Consider the following 8,459-nt stretch of genomic DNA (forward strand, 5'->3'; position numbering starts at 1 on the left):
TTTGTTGAGAGTTTTTTATCATAAATGGATGATAAATTTTGTCCAATGCTTTTTCTGCATCTATTAGGATAATCATGTGATTTTTATTCTTTATTTTGTTGATGTGGTGTGTCATGTTGATTAAGTTACAGATGTTGAATCACTCTTGAATTGCTGCAATAAATCCCACGTGCTTGTAGTGTGTGATCCTTTTAACGTATTGTTGAATTACTAATATTTTGTTGAGGATTTTTGCATCTATATTCATTAGGGATAGTGGCCTGTAATTTTCTTTTTTGTTGTTGTGTCTTTGTCTGGTTTTGATATCAGGATAAAACTAGTCTCATGAAATGAGTTTAGAAGTGCTCCTTCCTCGTCAATATTTTGAAATAATTCGAGAAGCACAGGTACTAACCACTTTAAATGTTTGGTGAATTCATCTATAATACTATCTGGTCCTGGGCTTTTGGTTTTCGAGAAGTTTTTAAATTGATATTTCGATTTCATTGCTTGTAATCAGTGTTTTCAGATTTCCTGTTTCTTTGTAATTCAGTCTTGGAAAGTTGTGTGTCTCTAGGAATTTATCCATTTCTTCTAAGCTTTGCCATTTGTTGGTATATAATTGTTCACAGTAATCTCTTGTGATTTTTTTTTTGAAGTATCTGTTGTAACTTCTCTTTCATTTTTTATTTTATTTATTTGGGACCTTTTGCTTTCTTTTCTTGATAAGGCTGGCTAAAGGTTCACCATTGTCTTTTTAACTTTTCAAAGGACTGTTTTTAGTTTCATTGATTTTTAAAAAAATTTTAGCCTCTATTTCATTTATTTCTGCTATGATCTTTATTATTTTCTTCCTTCTACTAACTTTGGGTCTTGTTTCTTTGTTTTTGTTTTTGTTTAATTCTTTTAGGTGTAAAGTTATATTATTTGAGATTTTTCATGTTTCTTGACGTGGGCCTATATCACTATGACCTTTGCTCTTAAAAGTGTTTTTGCTGTATCCCATAGGTTTTGGAAAATTGTGTTTCCATTTTCATTTGTTTCAAGGTATTTTTTGTTTTTTTCTTTCATTTCTTCATTGACCCATTGTTTGTTTAGAGGCATGTTGTTTAGGCTCCACATGTTTGGGTTTTTTCTAGTTTTCATCTTGTAATTGATTTCTAGTTTCATACCACTGTAGCCAGAGAAAATACTTGATATGATTTCAGTCCTCATGTGTTTATTGAGACTTGTTCTGTGGTCTAATGTGTGATCTGTCCTGGAGAATATTTCATGTGCACATGAAAAGAACATGTGTTTTGCAGTTTTTGGATGAAGTCTTCTGCATACATTAAGTTCATATAGTTTAATGCATCATTTAAAGCCAATGTTTCCTTATTAATTTTCCATCTGAATAATCTATCCATTGATGTAAGTATAATATTTAAGTTCCCCAATATTATTGTATTACAGCCAATTTCTCCCTTTATGTCTGTTAGTATCTGCTTTATATATTTCAGTGCTCTTAGTTTGGGAGTATAAATATGTAGAAATGCTATATTTCCTAATTTGAATGTATAAATTTATATGAATGTTATATCCTCCTCTTGGATTGACTCCTTTATCATTATGTAATATATCTTCTTTGTCTTGTTACAGTCTTTGTTTTAAAGTCTGATATTATTTAATATGAATATTGCTACTTCAGGTTAATTTTTGTTTCCATTTGTATGGGATATTCTTTTCCCCCTTCACTTTCAGTCTATGTGTGTCCCTAGATCTGAAGTGAGTCTGTTATAGGCAGCATAGAGATGGGCCTGAGTTTTTTTTAATCCATTCAGCCATCCTATGCCTTTTGATTGCAGCATTTAGTTCATTTAGATTTAAAAGAATTATCTACAGGTATACATTTATTGTCATTGTGTTCATTGTTTTTTGGTTGTTTTTGTGGTTCTTTGTTCCTTCCTTCTTCTCTCAGTTCCTTCCCTTGTGGTTTGATGGTTTTCTTTAGTGTTATGTATAAGTTCCTTTGTCTTTATTTTTTGTGTCTTCATTATAGATTTTTGGTTTGTGGTTATTATGAGGTTCATATATATTGACCTATACGTATGGAAGTCTATTTTAAGCTGACAGTCATTTAAATTCAAATGCATTCTAAAAGTAGGAAGCCCTTCATGAATTTGCATGTGATCCTTGTGCAAGAGTCATGCTAATCTTCTCTGTATCATTCCAATGCCAAAGTGAGAAATTGATCAGTGATTGTCAAAATGACAACCCAGAGTGAAAAGTACATTTTATTATAGGACCCAATATAAATTTAATTTATATATTTAAATTTAATAATTATAATATGTACATTAAATAACTGAAGTGCAACATTTTATGAAACAGTATTTACCCTTACTACCTGCAATATACTTCTTCTTTTCTCTGTCTTTATTGCTGGTGGTGACTCATTAAATTAATTTCATGACATGCTAAGCGGGTTACAACCCATAGCTTAAAATCTCTGATCTAGATCATTAATTCATTCAACAAATATTTATGCAACACCAACATGTGCCAGGTTGCCAGGTATTGTTCTAAGTTCAGCAGAGAATTAAATAGACAAAAATTCTTGCCCTTATAGAGCTCACGACCTAGGAGTGGGATTATATATATATATGTAATTTGTGACATGTATAATATATCTCCATAAACTATAAGGTATGCCAGATGGGGTAGCAGAAGTTATTGATGCCCCACCCAGAACCTGGAATATCGTATCATATCATATCGTTATTTTGGTGTGCTTGTTCTTATTCCAGGAGCCAAGATCTGCATGTTTCGCTTTGAGACTTTTTCCAAAGTCACAGAAGGCTTATTTGTGTACCTTGGGTAGAAGCAGAAATTAACACCCCATTCCCAAAAAGCCTACAGCCAATGACTAATGGAAGTCAGTATAAAAGTACCCCGGCTTCTTCTCCACTTGAGTGGGGTAACTGGAGCATATCCCAAGAAACCACTTCTACTTGAATTCTTGGCACAAAGTCTACTTCTGGGGTAACTCAAACTGTGAAAGAAGATGATACGTGCTATTATAAGAAATAAATAAGAAAAGAGGTTAGAGGGTGATAGAGGGTAATTTTAAATGGGGTAATCTGGGAAGGCCTCACTGATACGAAGTGATATTTGAAGAAAAGCCTAAAGGCGGTAAAGGAGAAAGATATGTGGATATGGAAAAGAGAGAATGTTTCAGACAAGGGGGACAGCAAGTGTAAAGGCCCTAAAGCAAGAGTAAGTAGACCAGTGCAATAAGCTAAATGTCTGTATCACCCCAAATACATATGTTGAAGCCTTAACTTCCAATGTGATGGTATCTGGAGGTGGGCCTTTGGGAGGTAAGTAGGTTAAAATGAGGTCATCAGAGTGTATTCAATGATGAGATTAGTGCCCTTATAATGAGGTGAAGGGAGCCAGCACTCTTTCTGCCATGTAGGGATACAGCAAGAAGGCAGCCATCTATGAACAAGGAGGAGAGCTCTCACCAGAACCCGACCATGTTGATGCCCTGTCTCAGACGTCCAGAACCAGGAGAAATAAATCGCTGTTTAAGCCACTCAGTCTATGACATTCTTTTACAGCTGCCCTAACTGACTAAGACAACCAGAGGAATGACAGCAGGAAAAGACAGGAGATTCATGGGAGAGGTCACAGACAGAAGAGGCACCTCTAAGAAGACACTTTTAACTTCACCATTTTGTTTTTTGACCATATATTACCAATTGAGGGTTATAACATCAGGAAACCTGATTCAAAAGTATACCATGTTATTTAAAGTCAGGAAAATGTGATAATAGCAGGAAAAGAAGCTGAAAGAGGTGTCAGGGGTTGTGTGTGAACATTTTAAAACTTCTACCAACACTCATGTATGGTTTGTTTTTTTTAAAGTAGGCTTTCTAAAAAGAAAAACTAAAGTAAGCTTTTTATATTGACTTGCATGGCTTCCTAATATTAATTACATCTTATTGCCAGGATTCAAGGGTGCCCTGGGAGCTTTCACATTTTCTAATCCTTTTAATTGGCGGCTTATGAGCGATGCAATTGTCCTTTGGCATTAATGTTCTCATCTAAAAAAATGGGCCTATCAGCCTTGACTGCCACTGACACCATCATACCTGTTTGGTAAACACTCATCCATTCTCTTAAGGAGGAGGAAGGGTCAAAAGAACAGTGAGAGAATAGAGGAGGTTGAGAAATAATTTTTGGGTTGTTATGGGAAGAAAGAACTACTTTTTTACGCTCATATTTTAGAGAAGGGAATTCCTTCTATGCTAATCCAAACAGAGGACTCATCTTTGCTTAAACTCTTTCGGTGAGGGACTCCTCACTGCTTTGCAAAATGATTATTCCAATTCTCAGGCCCCATTGATTATATTAAAAGTTCTCCATTACTTTGAATTAAATTCCAAAGAACTTTCTAAGCAACTCAGAAGAAGTATCTCTTTCATGTGACAATCCTTTATATGACTGAATAAAACCAACCCACTTGCCTCGTTTTTCCTCCACCAAGCATCATCAGATCTATAGGACATTCCACATATGGTTACAAGCACTTGAACACAACTTAGATGATTGACTTGTCAAAAATTATGCTAATCATAAATGTTACTGCACACCTAATGCTCCTCTAAGTGTTTTTACTTCAAATACCTTCTTTAATACTCAAGCAGTCCTATGAGGTAGGTACAATTACTATTCCTATTTTATAGATGGGGACAATATGAAACAAAGAAGTTAAATAATTTGCCTAATTACACATAATCAATAAGAAGTGGACCCAGACACTCAAACTTGCTAGTTTGACTCCAGAGCTTATATTATTCACTATCATTCTGTTCTACCACCTGTCAAAAGTTCAGAAATAACAGAAGTAAAACCAATGAACCACTGTTAATTGTGCACATACCAAAAAGAAAATTTGCAAACCAGGAACACTCAAACCAAAACATGGGAGGAGGCTCAAGGGTATATTGTTATAAAGCAGCTTATATCATGAGAAAGCAGTGATTTTATTATTTGCAGTGATTGGTTATAATACTAGAATTTTCTTAAAGAATGAGGAATTGATCAATGGTTATCTCATATCAACCTTGAGAAACAGTTTAAATTTACTTATGATTTTTAGAGACACAAGCAAAGAGTGACCCAGGTCAAATAAAAGCTAAATTCAGTTTTGTTTGTATGACTTAACTGGTTTTGTCTGCTCAAGGAATTTTGAAGGCAAGTATCTATTTGTTTTTTATTTTAACATACCTATCCACTAACAAACCCAGGGTTAGTTAGGAAGAGTCCAGACTAAGACTCAGGCCTTCTGGTTCCCAGTCCAATGCTCTTTTCACCATGTTGCATTACCCTGAGTGTGGATAGAATGCCCTGGGGAGAAAGTAGGGGGGGTTGAGGGAGGGAGAACTTGATATAGAATTCCCAAACCCCAATCCCCAGAAGAACTGGGGAAATCCTTTGAGTTTTCACTTCTCTTACCAAAAATAACCTTCCCTATTTCTAAATTTAGTCAGAAAAATGCACATTGGCAAAGACAAAAAGGTAGCCTTGCTCTAGAAAAGACTTCTAAGATTCTCCCTAATTCCCACACCTTGGGCCTCAGTGAAGATGAAGATCAGGGAAGTTTTCACTTCAAACCAGGAAGGAAACAGTGGCCTCCAGCCACAGATCCTTGTCACCTGAGGCTGTTGAGATGGTGAAAATTCACTGCTGAAAGCTTCCTTTGTGTTTTATTTTCCTTCTTCCCCAAAGAGCTGAGAGGTGGAGTAAGGAGAAAGGGGTGGGCTCAGTTTATAAAGCTGACTCTGAAAGATTTCATCAAGAAAGTGAACGCTTAGGAAGGACACGTGAAGCAAAATCTCAGAGAAAGAAACCAAGGAAGAACACAGAAATAACAATTATCAATAGTATTATCCTATGGCAGCAGCAGGACTATCTATTTAGCATGAAAGTCAGCTCACGTCATGCTACTCAAGGCCTCAGTGGTTTCCCTCTTCCCTCCCAAGAGGAAACTTAACTTCAGAAAGGCACTGCATAGTCCTCGTTCAGAACTCTGCTCAAATTGTGTTTTTGAAGGGGCTCATCTTGACTCTCTGACTAAATTCAAACTCTCCCTCTCTCACTTCTCTGTTTTACCTCTTAGCATATACCACTACCTAACATGTGGTTTATTTGTTTGTTTTTAGTCTCTTCTCCCCCAAGCTCCAGACTATAATGCCAGGGAAAACATCTCAGACTGAGTCTAATTTTTTTCCTGCTATAATCCAGCATATAAAACTGAAACTGGTAATGGTCGATGGATGGGTGAATTAATGAATGAATGAAAAAATGAATGAACATGGGCGCCTGGGTGGTTCAGTCAGTTCAGCTCAGGTCATGATCTCAGAGTTGGTGAGTTTGAGCTCCCCCACATCGGGTTCTCTGCTATCAGCACAGGTCCCGCCTCAGATTCTCGGTCTCCCTCTCTCTCTGCCCCTCCCCTGCTTGCTGGCACTCTTCTCTCTCTCTCTCTCTGTCAAAATAAATAACATTAAAAAAAATGAATGGGGGCGCCTGGGTGGCGCAGTCGGTTAAGCGTCCGACTTCAGCCAGGTCACGATCTCGCGGTCCGTGAGTTTGAGCCCCGCGTCGGGCTTTGGGCTGATGGCTCAGAGCCTGGAGCCTGTTTCCGATTCTGTGTCTCCCTCTCTCTCTCTGCCCCTCCCCCTTTCATGCTCTGTCTGTCTCTGTCCCAAAAATAAATAAACGTTGAAAAAAAAAATTAAAAAAAAAAAATGAATGAATGAATGAAACTAGGAGTAAAAAAAGAAAGCACATAGGTAAAGATAGTAACAAAAAGATGAATAATCTCAACAGTAAGGAGACCTGAAAATGAGGTTTGTCACCCAAAGATGGACAGGAAGATGGGGCAAGATGAGAGGAACTGATAAATCCTCAGTGGCTAAAAAAAGTAAGAATGTTCATCTTATCTGCAAACCCAACCGAAGGCCTATATTTTAAGAGCTCTTTCTCTCTAGTCTCACATACACAAAAATGATTCTGATAGCTTTTATTTAGTGAGCCAGACATATGATCTGTATTAGTTCCAGTCTTCACAATGACCCTGAGCAATGAATTATTATCCCTACTTCACAGATGAGGAAAGTAAAGGCAAAAGGCAAAGCAATTTATTCACAATAGCCAAAAGTTGAACACCACCCAAATGGCCATCAACGAATGAACGGATAAATAAAATGTATGTATATCTTTAACATAGAGTATTATTTAGCCACAAAAAAGGAAGGAGCTATTAATACATACTATGACATGGATAAACCTAAAAAAAAAAAAAAAAAAAAAAAAAAAAAGAATGTGCTATGCGAAAGAAGCCAGACACAAAAAGTTACATACTGTATAAATTCCATTAATATGGGGGCGCCTGGGTGGCGCAGTCGGTTAAGCGTCCGACTTCAGCCAGGTCACGATCTCGCGGCCTGTGAGTTCGAGCCCCGCGTCGGGCTCTGGGCTGATGGCTCAGAGCCTGGAGCCTGTTTTCGATTCTGTGTCTCCCTCTCTCTCTGCCCCTCCCCCGTTCATGCTCTGTCTCTCTCTGTCCCAAAAATAAATAAACGTTGAAAAAAAATTTATAAAAAATTCCATTAATATGAAATAACCAGAATAAGTACATCCATAGAAACAGAAAGCAGATTGGTTGTCAAGGACTGGGAGGAGAAGGACAAGGAATGACTGCTCAGTGGGGGTATATGGGCTCTTCTCAGGGGGTGATTAAAAGGTTTTGGAATCACCTAGATACAGGTGATGGTTGTACAGCACACAACATTGTGAATAAAATAAATGCCACTGTATTGTACACTAAGATAGTTAATTTTATGTTCACCTCAATAATTAAACTAAATTAAATCAATTAAATTAAATCAAAGGGTTAGCAATTTGCACAGTGTTAAAGTGAGCTCCTCTAGTTTAAATGAAAGGGCACAAAACAACAATAAGAAAGCATATGGAAGTATAAAACTCACTGGTAAAAGTAAAGATAAGGTAAATACACAACCCTGTAATACTGTAACGGTGGCATGTAAATCATTTTTATTTTAATATAAAAGGTTAGAGGTAGTATCATGAATAACTATAATTATATACCTACAGATATTTGGTCATGAAACGCAATATAAAAAGATGTAAATTGTCACATTGATAGCATATGGGGGAGAGGTCAAAGTGTAGAATTTTTATATACTATAGAAATAATGTTGTTATTAGCTCAAAATTAACTCATAAGTATAAAATGTCTTATATAAGCTTCATAGTTACCAAAAAGAAAATACCCATAAAAAATAAACAAAGAAGAACAAATTAAAGCATATTACTAAAAAAAAATCAACATGACACAAAAAGAAGAAAGTGAGAGGAAATGAGGAACAAAAGAACTGCAAGACAGACAAAAAACAATTAGCATAATG

General features: G+C 36.4%; 1 non-coding gene across 1 annotated transcript; it reads right to left on the minus strand.

The window, feature by feature from the left end:
• Positions 1-2,114: 2,114 nt before the first annotated feature.
• On the minus strand, positions 2,115-2,222 carry LOC111556893. Its single transcript, XR_002736603.1, has one exon. It is a non-coding gene; the product is annotated as a U6 spliceosomal RNA (small nuclear RNA).
• Between the last annotated feature and the right edge of the window lie 6,237 nt (positions 2,223-8,459).

This window comes from Felis catus, chromosome A1 (genome assembly GCF_018350175.1).
Source record: "Felis catus isolate Fca126 chromosome A1, F.catus_Fca126_mat1.0, whole genome shotgun sequence".
NCBI classification, from domain to species: Eukaryota; Metazoa; Chordata; class Mammalia; order Carnivora; family Felidae; genus Felis; species Felis catus.